Source organism: Triturus cristatus, chromosome 7 (genome assembly GCF_964204655.1).
Source record: "Triturus cristatus chromosome 7, aTriCri1.1, whole genome shotgun sequence".
Classification (NCBI taxonomy): Eukaryota; Metazoa; Chordata; class Amphibia; order Caudata; family Salamandridae; genus Triturus; species Triturus cristatus.
The window spans coordinates 558,492,029-558,505,757 of NC_140590.1; positions in this window are offsets into that span (position 1 = coordinate 558,492,029).

Below are 13,729 nucleotides of genomic sequence, written 5' to 3' on the forward strand. Positions count from 1 at the left end.
TTCAAGAGCAGGAATCCACTGCCACCAAGATGTACTTGTAAGCCCCGTCAAATGATAGGGAACTGCCGTGGTCGAAATGCACACAAGCCAGAGGCTTGTTTGAAATCAAAAAGGGTGTCTGGGGTGGACGAGCCACGGTGGAACCCTTCATCTGCTGACAGATGTCACATCTAAGGACAAAGTCCTTAGTCGGTTTGTAAATACCTGGCCACCAATAGTTTGCTGCAATAGAGAAATTGTAGCAGCCACCCCTGCATGTGCAGAAGGCAGACCCTCATGTGCAGCCATTATTAGTCCTAGTCTACGATCACTTTTTGGTATCGCTCTGTCCCCCACTCTAGAAATCAGAGCATACAGTTTATTTTGTGCATCTAGCTTGTAGGAGTACTTGAGTGAAAAGCCTTTCGGCAGGTGTAAGTCATTGCGTGCAGCATTGACGACCCCCATGATGTTTTTGTCTAGTCTTGTACTTGAATGAGTTATCATAGCAACTGTGGCATGAACTGTCGCCTTTTCAGCTTCATCAGCCATTAAATTCCCTGCAACGTGAACACTAACACGTTGATGACTCAGTGTATGAAAGACATGAGACCCGTGGCAAGCAGTCTGTCAGCTTCACCACCTGTTCCCAAAACAACTTGTGCTTCACTGTGCAGCCTTTTGAGTCTCTGAATCCATTACAGCTCCAATAATGACGATACCCATGATATGACTGTACACAATAATACAAATCACACACTCTCAGTGTGGGGAATCCAGCATCTGTATTCTGTAGTGCCAGTACAGAGCCTTATGTTTTGCCAGCTGTGCCATGCATTCACCTAGTGACTGTGTGTAGGATTTTTCAGGATGGAAGGTTCCATTGTGCATATGGCCTTTCACGACTGCACGTGCGGCTGAAAATTGCTGTTAAGAGCAGAGCCATCAGTGTAAATGATATAGCCATAGGGTTCGAGAGGCATTATTTTATTAGGCAGAGGATATTCTTGATTGTACTGGAGAAATGCTTGTGTTTGCAATGTAGCATCAAATCTGTACTCTACATCTGTTGCAGTGAGGGAGTTTGCCTATTATATCCATCTTGGATGTAAAGCTTTGGTGTTCGGAACACTTGCTCTGGTAATCACCTCTAAAGTCGGTACTGGGGTCACAACAATGATTTGTTTCCCTTGAGCCAGGGCACGTTGTCTCACTACAGCAGTCTGAACTGCTGTCCGGATCTTTTCAGTTGGTGCAAAACGCATTTCAGTATTTGTATAGAGATGCGATGTATATGCAGTCGGTACTGTGTCACCTTCATTGAACGTGATATATGTATATCCTAATGCTCCCACAATTACACGGATCAAAAAGGGGGTTATTTATAAGCCCCTTGCGCTGTTGGTGCATCACGTTGCGCGACGCACTGACGGCGCAACCAGCTGTGTGAAATTTACAAAAACACATAAAGCCACCCTGTGTGGCTTTACGTGTGCTTGTAAATCTCGTCCCATTTCAATCAACAAGTTGCGTGTTAGGGGCATGAGATGGGTGTTGCTGTGGGTGGTCCCATGAAACACCCATGTCCACTGATGCAATTCCAGATTTACGAGCAATCGTTAATCTCGAAATGCGTTAGGATGCTACACCACCCCCAGGTGACATAGGGAGGCGCAACGAGGAGAAATGTTTTCATTTGTCCTCGTTTTTTCCTCTTTCAATGCACGCTACTTTGTACAGCACGCATTGGAAGAGCAAATCACCCCAAGTGACTGTTTTTGTGCAGGAATGTGCCCCTTCCTGCACACAAACAGTCTCCTCACAACGCAGGCACCCTTGCACCATGGTGCAAGGGTTACTGCGCTGGCACATGGCAACTGTTTGTGCACCAGCTCAGGGAAAGGCACAGCGATGTGACATTGCTGTTAATATGTCGCATTCTTGTGCCTGGAAATTAACGCAGCGTGCCGCAGCAAAATAACTTGCGGCACCGGGCTACATTAGTTTCCCATAAATAAGCCCCCAAGTTTGTAGTGTTTACCCATGTATGTAGGCGTTTGGAAGCGATCATGTCTGCCTGAACGGAACATAACATTTCCGTATGTTCTTGTTTCCAATCTGTCCCTCAAAAGTATGGACGAATACGTTTGTATAATGGCTTTACCTGTTCTGCATAATCAGGCATGTATGTTCTGCCAAAATTTAGAAATCCTAATATGGATTGTAATCCTTTCAGTTGTTGAAGGTTGGAGCAATGCACATTTAAAAAAAAAAAAAATGCATTGGTGTGCTCATGCCCTCACTTGACAGCTCATATCCCAGAAACAGGACACTGAGGTGGGCAATTTTAGATTTTTTTAAATTAGATCTGTAGCCCTTGTGACGGAATCCCAAAATTATACGGTCTACTCTGGTCAGATGCTCCATCAGGTCATTGTCTGGTAAGCATATGTGATCGACATATGACAATGCCTGATTATCAAAATTCTCAAGTAATTTTGTTACTGTGGCTGAAAACAGCCCGGGTATATTCTTATACCACTATGGTAAACAGCAGAATTGTTCTGAGAACCTAGCGCTGTGAAGGCTGTCAAATATCAGCTTCCAGCTGCTATATTTTGGCAGAAAAAAAAATCCATTCAATATGTCTAGTGCTGGTTTGTACTTCTTCCGTACTATACTATGTTATTTATTAGTGCGGCACTGTGTGCATTTTGTACTACAAATGTGGAGGTAGCTGTGTCCAAATGTCTGAAATCTAATACTAGACTGTATGACTGATGTGGTTTTATTACTGGAAACCGGATTATTCATTTAATAAGTGCAACTTTCAATCACACCTTAATAATCAAATTATTTTGAGATTTCCCCAGCCTGTTGTTTTGCTTAATGTTTTATTGGATATTGTCATTGAGGTTGTGGGGTTTTCCTCAATGGTATATCATGATAAGGTTAACCGTCATCCCACCTACATGGTTGCGGTATAACGCAGGTGCAAGCGCTAAAGCAAACTCCATAGCATATGAGCGTTTAATTGATTCTGGAACGAAGTCGGAGAAGGCTGGCAAAATCACCATTTCCCCCTTTGGGCAATCCATCATGAAGTCAGGTGGCCAATCTTTTTCGCCCAGCAAAATGTCATAACCTTGAGTGTGTTCCTCCCAAAAGAGGACATTACTAAATCTGGACATGTCCCCTTCCAATCTTAGTTGGACTTCGTATAAACTATGTGGAACGCTTATCTTGGTATCCTGTATTTCAACCGTGATATACTCACTCAGCGCTGGTACCACTAGACAATCCATCATGTTCTGTCGAACTATTGTGACTTCTGTTGCGCTGTCCCGCATTGTCAATGCCCACTCCTGGTTCAGAAGCAGAGTCCTCATAATACGGGGCATGTCTGAACTTTAGTCCGGCTACCTTCTTCTCTTTATATCGAGGTTTCGATATTTAGGCTTGTTTTCCTGTTTAATTATGTATTCAGATGAGCGTTGTAAGTCCTTCCTTGGTTTCACATGCTCTTCTGATTTCCTCTCTGACCGTCCTCTCTCCAAATGTCTTTCGGATGTATCCTGAAAGGAATGTTTATCAGTATCCTCATACCTATCAGGTGGTTTAACATTATCACGGTTACATAAATTGTAACGTTTTTCAGTAGATTCCTGAGTAGGAAAACCTCCCCAGGATATTATTTTTTCTTTGTTTTTCTTATTGTCCCACATCTTCGTCGAGGAGTCGGGTGCTTTCTAAGTTATCCTTTTCAGAATTACTCTTCAATTGTGGTTTTCCTGGTCTGGATCCCAAATTATATCTACCCATCGTAGCGTGGGTTTCTTTGATAATTTTAGGTAATTCGTGGTTCTGCTGGGCAGGAGTCAAATCGCGTAGGCGTTGGCGTATAACTAATGCTGCTGCTTCCCCTTTAATGTTACTCAACATTATAGCAGATACTACGCCAAAATTGTCCTTCAATTTAATCCCCAAGTCCAGGGCAGGTGCTGCCCTATGTCCATTTTGCACCTGTTTTCAAACCTTAGGTAAAACTGCCAAAGAAGGGGTACCTTGTGTTCTAGTATATACTGCAGCAAATACTGTACCCCAAGTGGCACAATCATCAACCACGGGAGCCAACCCCATTGGCAAGCAAATTTTTAGTATCCTGTATCTGTCCTGTGGGCCCGTATAGGAAAACATTGCATCAAGCTGGTCTGGTTTTTGTGCAATCCAAAATTTAATTTCTTTACTTTTGGTGGGAATTTTCCTCATTACTACATTTAATGTTTAAGGGCTAATGCCTGGCATAGCTAATTGTGGTGCTACCGCTTGAACAGTCAGTGAAGGAGCGAATGTTAATGTTCGCATCACGAATTGTGTAAGACTTCTGTATATTGTTACTAGATTATAATATAATCCCTGCTGCTGACCTGTGGTCAAACGATCAACACCAGGATGTGGTGGGTATCCGCCTAAGACTGGCCATGTCGCCCACTCATTGCTGAGTGGGCCCAGTCTTGCGTCTTGTGTACTATCGGGGAGGGTGCCTTTAAACCAATTAGTATGTTCTTGGTATGTTAGAGGGATTTCTATCTCCTCATAATGAGTGTATTCCTCTGGAATTTTGCCTACTTTAAATGAATGAAATACCTGTGTATCATAATATACAGCAGGGAATTTAACCCAGGAGTAAAACACGTCTGTTCTAAATGCCTCATGTGCATCTACCAAAAAGGTAGCATCCCCAGCTTCTAGTGTGAGGCCATGTTGAAGCAGTTTTTGAGTGACTGTATATCTGCAGTTCTCGGATATATTCTGTGCCATGTTGTGTAAGGAATGAATTACAGAGTTTGGTTAACACAACGGTAACAATCTCCTTCAAGCTTGAATCTACCCACAGCCAATACATAGCGTATACCTACTCAGCTGAGGAGGATATTCCCTACCACTAGGGACGTCTTCAGCTTAAAGTTGTGTAGGGATCTCTGAGGGAGCACAATTGAACTACTCAGTTGATTCATACAAAATAAGAAACCAGTCAATGTTGGCAGCGCCATGTAGTGCAGGTTCCACTAATCAGCAGAACTGCGTGTTTGCAGACAACATAAACTTAGGATGGGGCCAGACTGATTCCATGCTCCCCTGCAGCATATGTTGTCTATTGGACTAGCTAGCTCACAGTGCCACCATTAGCCTCCCTAAACCAGAAGTGGCCAGGTCTCGCAACTACTGAACATGACAACCCTGTTCCCTCAGACCTAGACCTTTTTGCTCACTCACTCGTGCTCTCTTTCGCTCACAGAACTATACAATGAATACATGATGGGACGTTTTCCAATATTTATTGAACTGTAGTGCATCTGTAGTGTCTATTAATCATTGCATTGAACTGCAATGATACATAGACAGAAGAAGACAAAATATATAGAAAAGAGCATCCTTGCCTCGGGCCGTGATTGTGATCAGGCTGCTTATTGTTTGTATTCCACAGATAGCTGCTTCGTCATATGGATGTAATACCAAACACATTTGTCTCACGCACAGAATGGCATTGCACATAATGCCAAGGCAGTGTGATAGTGTTCTCACAAAGTTCTTTTGCGTAAGCAAGGTCGGTGTTTCGTAGAATATAACCCGTGTGTCACAAATGCAAATGTGTGTCAAATGCCGATGTGACAAAGGGAAGGCAACTTTAGGAAAGAACTGTGTACATGTAAATTGGCACTATTTCCTATCAGGCCTAACTCGGGCACATGACACCAGCTCCTCAGAAGCAGGAGCTGTGACACAGGGATGCCTATTTGAGAACTCGAATCAAAGAGCTGTTGAAATTCGTTGCTTCCTGTTGGACTCTGCTCTCTCTGAAAACTCACTCCCAAACATTTTGGCTTTACCTCCACTATTTTTCTGAATTCATTTTGGTTGGCATTCGGACTCTGTGCTCTTTACCTCTGCTTATAGGTGCTAAAGGGCTCGTTCTCACTCCCCTAAACATGGTTAAATTGGTTTACACCTGATTGGCATATTTTGTTTTTGATAAACAAATTTTTTATTTTCAAATAGGCATCAAGATCAAAAAGGACATACAGCAAATTGAGCAATTTGATAGTATTCAGACCCATCACATAGTAGTTAAAAAAACAGCAGCCCAAGCAATCTCCCCCACCCCTCTCCCTCCGTTCCCACCCCATGCATACCCCCCCTTAAACTAGGCCCCCGAGCCATTTCCCCCATACTTTACGGAACTTTTTGGGGCAGCCCCTCGCAGCGTACAGTGTCCGTTCCTGTGCAGCGCACCAATCCACCCCTCTGCGCCATTTGCCTCCCTTGGGTGGGTCAACCTGCTTCCAGGTGGCCGCTATATCTCTCTTGGCCACCACCAGGGCCGTGGTTAGGAAATAGTGTTCGTTACGGGAGCCATCCAGCCCATCTGTTATGCCCAGCAGCGCTAATCGAGGGTCATGGGGGACCTCCCATCCCAGGACGTCAGTTAAGTCAGTTTCAATCTCCCTCCAGAAGCCGGTCAGGCGAGGGCAAGACCAGACCATGTGAAAGAAATCTGCCGGGACCACCCCGCACCGCCCGCACGAGGCTCCCTGGCACAGGCCTGCGCGAAACAGACGCTCTGGGGTCAGGTATGCGGTGTGAAGGTAATAAACCTGGACAAGCCGCAATCGAGCCGATGCAGTGATTGTCCTGGGCGCCATGAGGGCGTCCCTCCAATCATTGTCGTCCAGAGAACCCACCCAGGCCTCCCACCGCTGCTTCAGCCCACTCCAGTCCATCGGGGTATTATTAACCAAGGATCGGTAAATGCGGGAGATGCACCCCTTCCCAAGATATCCCAGCATCACCTGGGCTACAGGCGGGCTATGGTCAGGGAGTTTGGAATCTAGAGGGACGTAAGATTGGAGCGCATGGCGCAACTGGAGATAACGATAAAACTGCGAGGGATGCAGAGAAAACCGACTCCGTGATTGGCATATTTAATTTCCTTATAAGTCCCTTATAGGGCAGTATACCATATACCAAGGGTCTGTAAATTAAATACTACTAGTGGGACTGCAGCACAAATTGTGCCACCCACTTAAGTAGCCCCTTAAAACATGTCCTAGATCTGCCATTGCAGCCTAAATGCAGTTTCAGGCTGCAATGGCAGGAATATAACAGGCTCTCACTTCTTGAATCCTCACCTGGACCCAACCTGATTGAGTCCTAACCCCCAAAGAGATGCCTCTCCAGTCCTGGACCCTTGGTGGTGTTACTAAAGGTGTCCACATAGACAAAATTCAAACTTGGGTCTTAGAAACCTTTTGGCTAAAAACTGCTCTGAGAACCAAGGGAAAACCAGGACCAGCCCGCTCGCCCATTCACCCAAGGTGCATCACCGGTTGGACTGACTTCGCTGCTGCTCCCGCTATGTTCTTCTCCGCAACAGCAAATCCTGTTTCCCGGTCTCGCGTGGCTAGACTTCCGCCGCTAGCGCTTTGGTTTTTTCTGTACTAGTTTCTACAAAAATCTTTAAAAATTCGTAGCTCCAGTTCTACTGATTGGATTAGTGTTGTTTTTGTGTCAAATAATTTAGTAAAGTCTTTTTTCTAAATTGGTGTGGGAGTTCTCTTCTGTTGTGTTTTCACTATATTACTGTTTGTGTGCTGCATAACTACTTTACAGATTGCCTCTAGGTTAAGCTCAGCTTTTTGTGCAAGCTACCCATGCTTAATCACGGATTAATTAAGTGACTTGTTGTGGCTGTTGCTTGTCCAGGGCTCACACCCTAGTCAATCAACAACCCAATTTCCCACACTACCCCTTCCTCCCTAAATTAAGTGGAATCTTCCATTAAAAAGATCTTTGGAGGGAAAGTTTTTGCAGGGGTTGGCCAAGATAGGGGACACTTGGTCACCCACTTTGGTCCGCAATGTCCCTAGTTAAATCAAGGATGCCAAAGCAGATGGTTGGAAAACTCGTTTGGCAACTTTTCCTCTACTGAGGAACTGATAGAGGCAGAGTTAAAGGTACCTTTAGAGGAGCAGCTCCAGGAGGTTTCTCTGGTGCAAATGTTCCCTTTTCCCCTCAAATACTGGGGAAACATTGGGGGGGGGGGGGGGCTTCCTTACCAACGGAAAAGAGATTATGAGGGATCACTAATTCCTTTAGACATTGTAAGGCTTCCATATAGAATTTTGTGGCTCCCTGGTGCAGCATGTAAAACTCCCCTCAGATTTTCAGAACAGTAATGCATAATGATATACAAGTGTGGAATATGGAATAGAATGCTATAGAAGAATGGAGTCCTGAGCAATATATTATTCGTAGAGAATAATGACAAAGGTTACAGAGCAGTAATCCAGTAATGCATTAATGAGAATTAAACAAATGGCTTGTCTACCAGCACTTCAAGATCGAGGGCAGTCATGCTGCCCCCCCACCTAATACGGTGCGTGGAATGGAAGTGTTCCCAGTGTTGTGCATTTGCTTGAAAGCTCTGTAGGACTACCCTAAGGTTATATCCCAAGAAGTGTGCTGAATTTAGATTAACATATATTCCCAGGTACCTAAAACCCTCTGCAGTCACCACAGTATATCTGGGTGTATCACCTCCCTACCATAATTCATTAATTTTGCACAGTGCAGACATATTCCAGTTTATGTTGTACCTATCGTATTTTCGAATTTTTCAAAAGTGAGAGTACTACACAAACTGGCCTCAGAGGGTCCGTTAGATACAAGAGGCCATCCACTGTGCATAATAAGATCTTCTATAGTTCACTTGAGACCTCAGAGAAAACTATCACGTTTGATCTAGATCTAACGAACATGCGATCAGCTCTATACAAATGACAATTAGGAGGCATGAGAGTTGTATCCCTGTCTGGTGCCAAGCTCCAAAGGTATTAAGTCTGAAAAGATCCCATTGACTTTAAAGCCACAGTTTGCCATTTGTAGCAAGGCCACATAGTTACAGAACTTTGCTCCGAATAAAAATCTTTTCAAGGTGAATAGGAGATAAGTCCGATTAATAGAATCAAAAACCTTGTTTGCATCTGGGGGCTTGATGGCCAATGGGTCTTCTGCTTGTCTGGTTTTGTTTGGCCACACATGCAGCCATCTGCCGTTCTGCCTTATCGCATACCACAGCATGAATCCAATTTTGTCATTATGTATAAGCGCAATAATGACTCGCGCTAGCCTTATAGCTGGCTGTTTGGCCTGGATTTTGATTTCCGGATTTAAGAGCAAAATGGGTCTGTATGAGGCACACTCATTTACCTTTTTTTGTATGACAGCAATAACAGCATGTCGGAGGTCTGGAGCCAGCCTCTCCTTATCTCTGGCCACCCGGCTCAGTTTAAGGAAATGCAGTGCCAACAGTCTTTTAATAAATCGGTTTCTTCTAAAAGTACTAGGCTGGATTGCTGCCTAAGGAGAGGCTGCGCCACCAACCCCCTTTTGATTTGGTGACCCAGGCCATTAACATTCCAGGAGAGTAACTGCAACTTTTCTGTCCTTTGATAACAACTCATTGCTTGGAACTGTATTCTATCTGTGAAGTACGGCACAACCTTTCAGAAGATTCAACAATCCGCAGCCTTGTTCCATGTGTTCTGTTATCTTGTGTGACATAACTAAAACAAACGTCTAATTGAGCAAACCCCATGACCTCTTATTCCGCTTTTCTAACTGCAAGTGTAGAACGTGCTTGCTTCCCAACTTTGGAAAAGAATGTCACCCTACTCATTCCCATAGCCTCAACTCATCCACAGATCCTTCAACCGTGCACCATCTCTTGTACCTTCAGGTGGCCTCTGCTATCCCTTGCCTGGCCAAGTCCAACCCCCCATCTCTCCCCATTTACTGTAAATTCATTCCTATGCGCTACCCCCTTCATCCATAGGAGAGACACCCAGATCTGGAATCTCTATTCCATTCCTGGTCATTCATTTTTCCTCTATGATGCTCAGTTCAGGATGATTGGTCTTCTCCATTGAGGCACCAGTTATTCTGCTGCTGGTTTTGTGCCAACCTCCGAATGACTGGCAGAGACTTCTTCTTGCTCACTCAATTCCAGGTCTCCTCCGACAAGATGAAGAGCAGAGTTTTGGATTTAAAGATCACTTTTAGTCTTGCAGGGAAAAGGAGTCTGTATAGGATATTCATTGCTCTCGTTTTCCTTTTGATTTCTTCGAAGTAACGTCTCAGTTGTTTCACATTTTTTGTATAGTCCAGGAAGACGACGATCGTATTTCCTTCACATGCCACTTCTTTCAGTTCTCTAGCTATTTTCTGATTCCGTCTCTATCACTCAAGTTGAGAAATCTGACAATCAATAGACGTGGTGGAGCCTCAGGTGGTGGTCTTGTTATCAATGCCCTGTTGGCCTTCTCTATCACAAAATAGGATGAGAAGGATTCTGGGTGCATCAGGGAGTGCAGTCAATCTGCCTGGAATTTCTCTGGCTGTGTGCCGTCTGACCATTTGGGCGTCCGGACTAACTAGACTATGCAAAAGGTTGTTTCTCCTCGCCCTCCTCCTGTGTCTTTCCACCTATTCCTTTGAGGGAGCCAGTGGTTGCACGTACCTAGAGTAGTGAAACATGGGAGTGGTTCGTATTGTCGTCTAGGTCTGAGACACTTTCCCCAATGAGGGACTCTAGCATTGAGAACACACGTCTTTTATGGCCTGCAGTATGGCTGTCATGTCTTATGTTGAGTCTGCACAGTGCTTTTGTTCAAGAGTGCTGTGTCTGTTTCCCCAGAGGGCTCTGCCACTGTCCACACTTGCTGAGGCCCTGGCGTTCTTATCAATTTTGCGCTGGTTGGGCAGCTGGCCTTTGTCCTTCAGCATCACCGGTTCAAAATTCAAAAGGGGTAGCAAAATGAATTTCAGTGTGCCAGGCGTCATGTCTACTTTCTAGATTAGTGCCTCTCCCCTCTTGCTGGCGACAATTCCCTGGCCTAAGCCCAAAGTCCTAGCCACATGCCCTGTCACACTCTGTGACCTTGTATCTCACTTAATTCATAAGGCAGTTCTAGGTACTTAGTGGCCCTGTTGACAGGGGACCCCCACGCTTGTGTTACATGACAGCCACTATGGAAGGAAGGGATCTGGTGTAACAATAGTGCAGCCCAATGTAGTCCATCAGGCCTACATACAGTGGTTGGGGGCAGACGCCTTGAACTGCAGGCCTGGGTTGAAGTTGTATTTGGCCATACACTCTCAATCGTGCACTTTATCAAGTCATCCTCACCTGAGGTCTCAATCGATACGCGCAGCTTTCAGTGGAGATGAGGTAGGGAGTGGTTGGGGCAATGTCTCTCTATGTTTGTAGAGCTTCTGTCCCTCTCTGCTCCAGGACCATCCAGCTTCAGTCTAGGGTCACCCCAGCTGTTCTCCACTCTGGGGGCACACTGCACCAGGCTTGAACGCGGCCTTCCCCTGTTCACATACAGAAGGATGTTGGCGCTTGTGGCTCCCGGTTACCCAGGATCCGCCACTCCCCGCCCCTGTCAGGCACCACTCAGGAGGCTCACCGGCGTAACTCTCTTTCGCCAGGTACAGCCCACCCTCGAACTTCCTTCTTCATGGGAACGCCATGGCAGGATTAGGCCCCACATCACACCGTCCATTTCTGCTGTCTTTTATGCCGGGTAGGGTGGCCTCGAGCCACTGCAGACTCGCAGATCACTACTGCGGGTACACCCAGATTCCTCCCTCCATGCCACGAGGTAAATGCATGTGTACATTGACCACGATTATTAAGGATTCTGGGGACTTGCGCATGCGCTCTAGGGAAACGTGAAGTCATGTTGTCCACTGCAATGAATCTTGTGAACCCAACACGCTACCATCTGCTGGCTCTGCTACAGAAACACTGCATCTGCTGCACTCTTCCCCTTGACTGTTGATCCCCTCTCCTGCCTGGATCCTGACTTTGCCTGGCCCAGCATACACTGCTGAGGTGACACACAAAATTAAAGTCACCGACAGACAAATCAAACAGAAAGCAACACATTTATAATGTGTGATTATTGTGCGATGCAATCATTTTCATTTATAACATAACTCCCTTACTTTGTTCACAGCCAGGATTCTATTAATTTAGAAATATGAAAACAGCAGTGTTCGATATCAGAGAGTGGATCCAGGGCGTATGAGACAATAGGCCCTCTTCACACAAAGGTACATTTGGTTGTAAAGGTCCGGTTTATGACCGAAAATACCTTTTTAGGTCTCGGCTGCGAAGGCTGCGCTTGCGCAGTCTAGCTCTGAGATTTAATGACTTGGAGAAGAGGGGCTTGAACCGGCCCCTCTTCTCCCCTGTTCTCCATTGGCTGGCCTCTTGAATGCTGGCCAGCCATTGGAGAAGAGGTCAGTCATTCCGATTAGGCCCCGTCCTTTTCGGATCGGGGGGCGTGTTTTTTGCAAGAAGTCTCATTCTCTCCTCCAGCCAATGGCTGGAGGAGAGAAAAGACAAACACGCCCCCGAATCCTAAAATGCCGCTGCCTTTCTCCGAGGCATTTCTGCTCTGCCTCGGAGAAAGGCGGTGGTGTCTTTCGGTGCCCTCGGCTTGTTTAGACTGGGCATGCGTCAGACATTTCAAAGAGTAATAAAGAGAGAGGTGAAAGTGACTATTTCGGCCCTGGAAGAATCTCTTCAACCTCCACATGAACTACATGGGATCAGATAAGTAAGTTAAAGTCATCGTTGCGTTTACCCACAGTAAAGATGGCGTCAGAGGCTGGGCGTCCGCGCAGGAGTCATTCTGTGTCTCAGAACTCGCAAAAGAGTTTCCTTTTCTGGTCCTGGGTGGCTGTACGCGCGCGCCTCGTGTTTTGGGAATCCTGCAGACACATCAGGTTAACCGCATCTGTCTTTGGTGCTGTCGCGATAATTCTATAATATCTGTGGATACCCACGTTCTGATATAGACTGATATTTTCACCAAAACAACTGTGCATGGTGATGTCAGACAATCCTGCGATATCTCACTAACCGTAGTCTCTCACAGTGATGTTACGATAGACTCCTCCCCCGGCCTCTGCTCACGACCTTAGCCCCGCCCAGCATTAATTGCATTGTATTCTGTAGGACTGACATGCCACCTCCCTCTCCTCCGTTGTTCGCCCTCCCTTCCTTTAGGGACCGGTTTCTCCGCGGCGCAGGGCGTGGCGAGGGCAGGCCCGTGGCTGGTAGAACAGTTGTGCCTTGGCGTGCACAGCAGTGAGTGAGTGAGTGGCGACCGCCGTGTTTGCGCTTTCACTCCCTCCCCCCACACATGAAGGGATTTTCGAGCGAGCCTTTGAGGACAGCCTCGGCAAACAGACACAACAATGACGTTCAATAGGCCCACAGAAGGGGGTCCTCTCAGGACAGGATGGAGTGGGGCAAAGGGAGGGCGGGGGTCAGATAATTACTTCTCTGAAACTCCCAACGGTGGTATCATGAAATCCAATGATCGCTCACTCTTGTGAGGTCTTTGCCCGTGACACATCAGGTTAACCGCATCTGTCTTTGGTGCTGTCGCGATAATTCTATAATATCTGTGGATACCCACGTTCTGATATAGACTGATATTTTCACCAAAACAACTGTGCATGGTGATGTCAGACTATCCTGCGATATCTCACTAACCGTAGTCTCTCACAGTGATGTTACGATAGACTCCTCCCCCGGCCTCTGCTCACGACCTTAGCCCCGCACAGCATTAATTGCATTGTATTCTGTAGGACTGACGTGCCACCTCCCTCT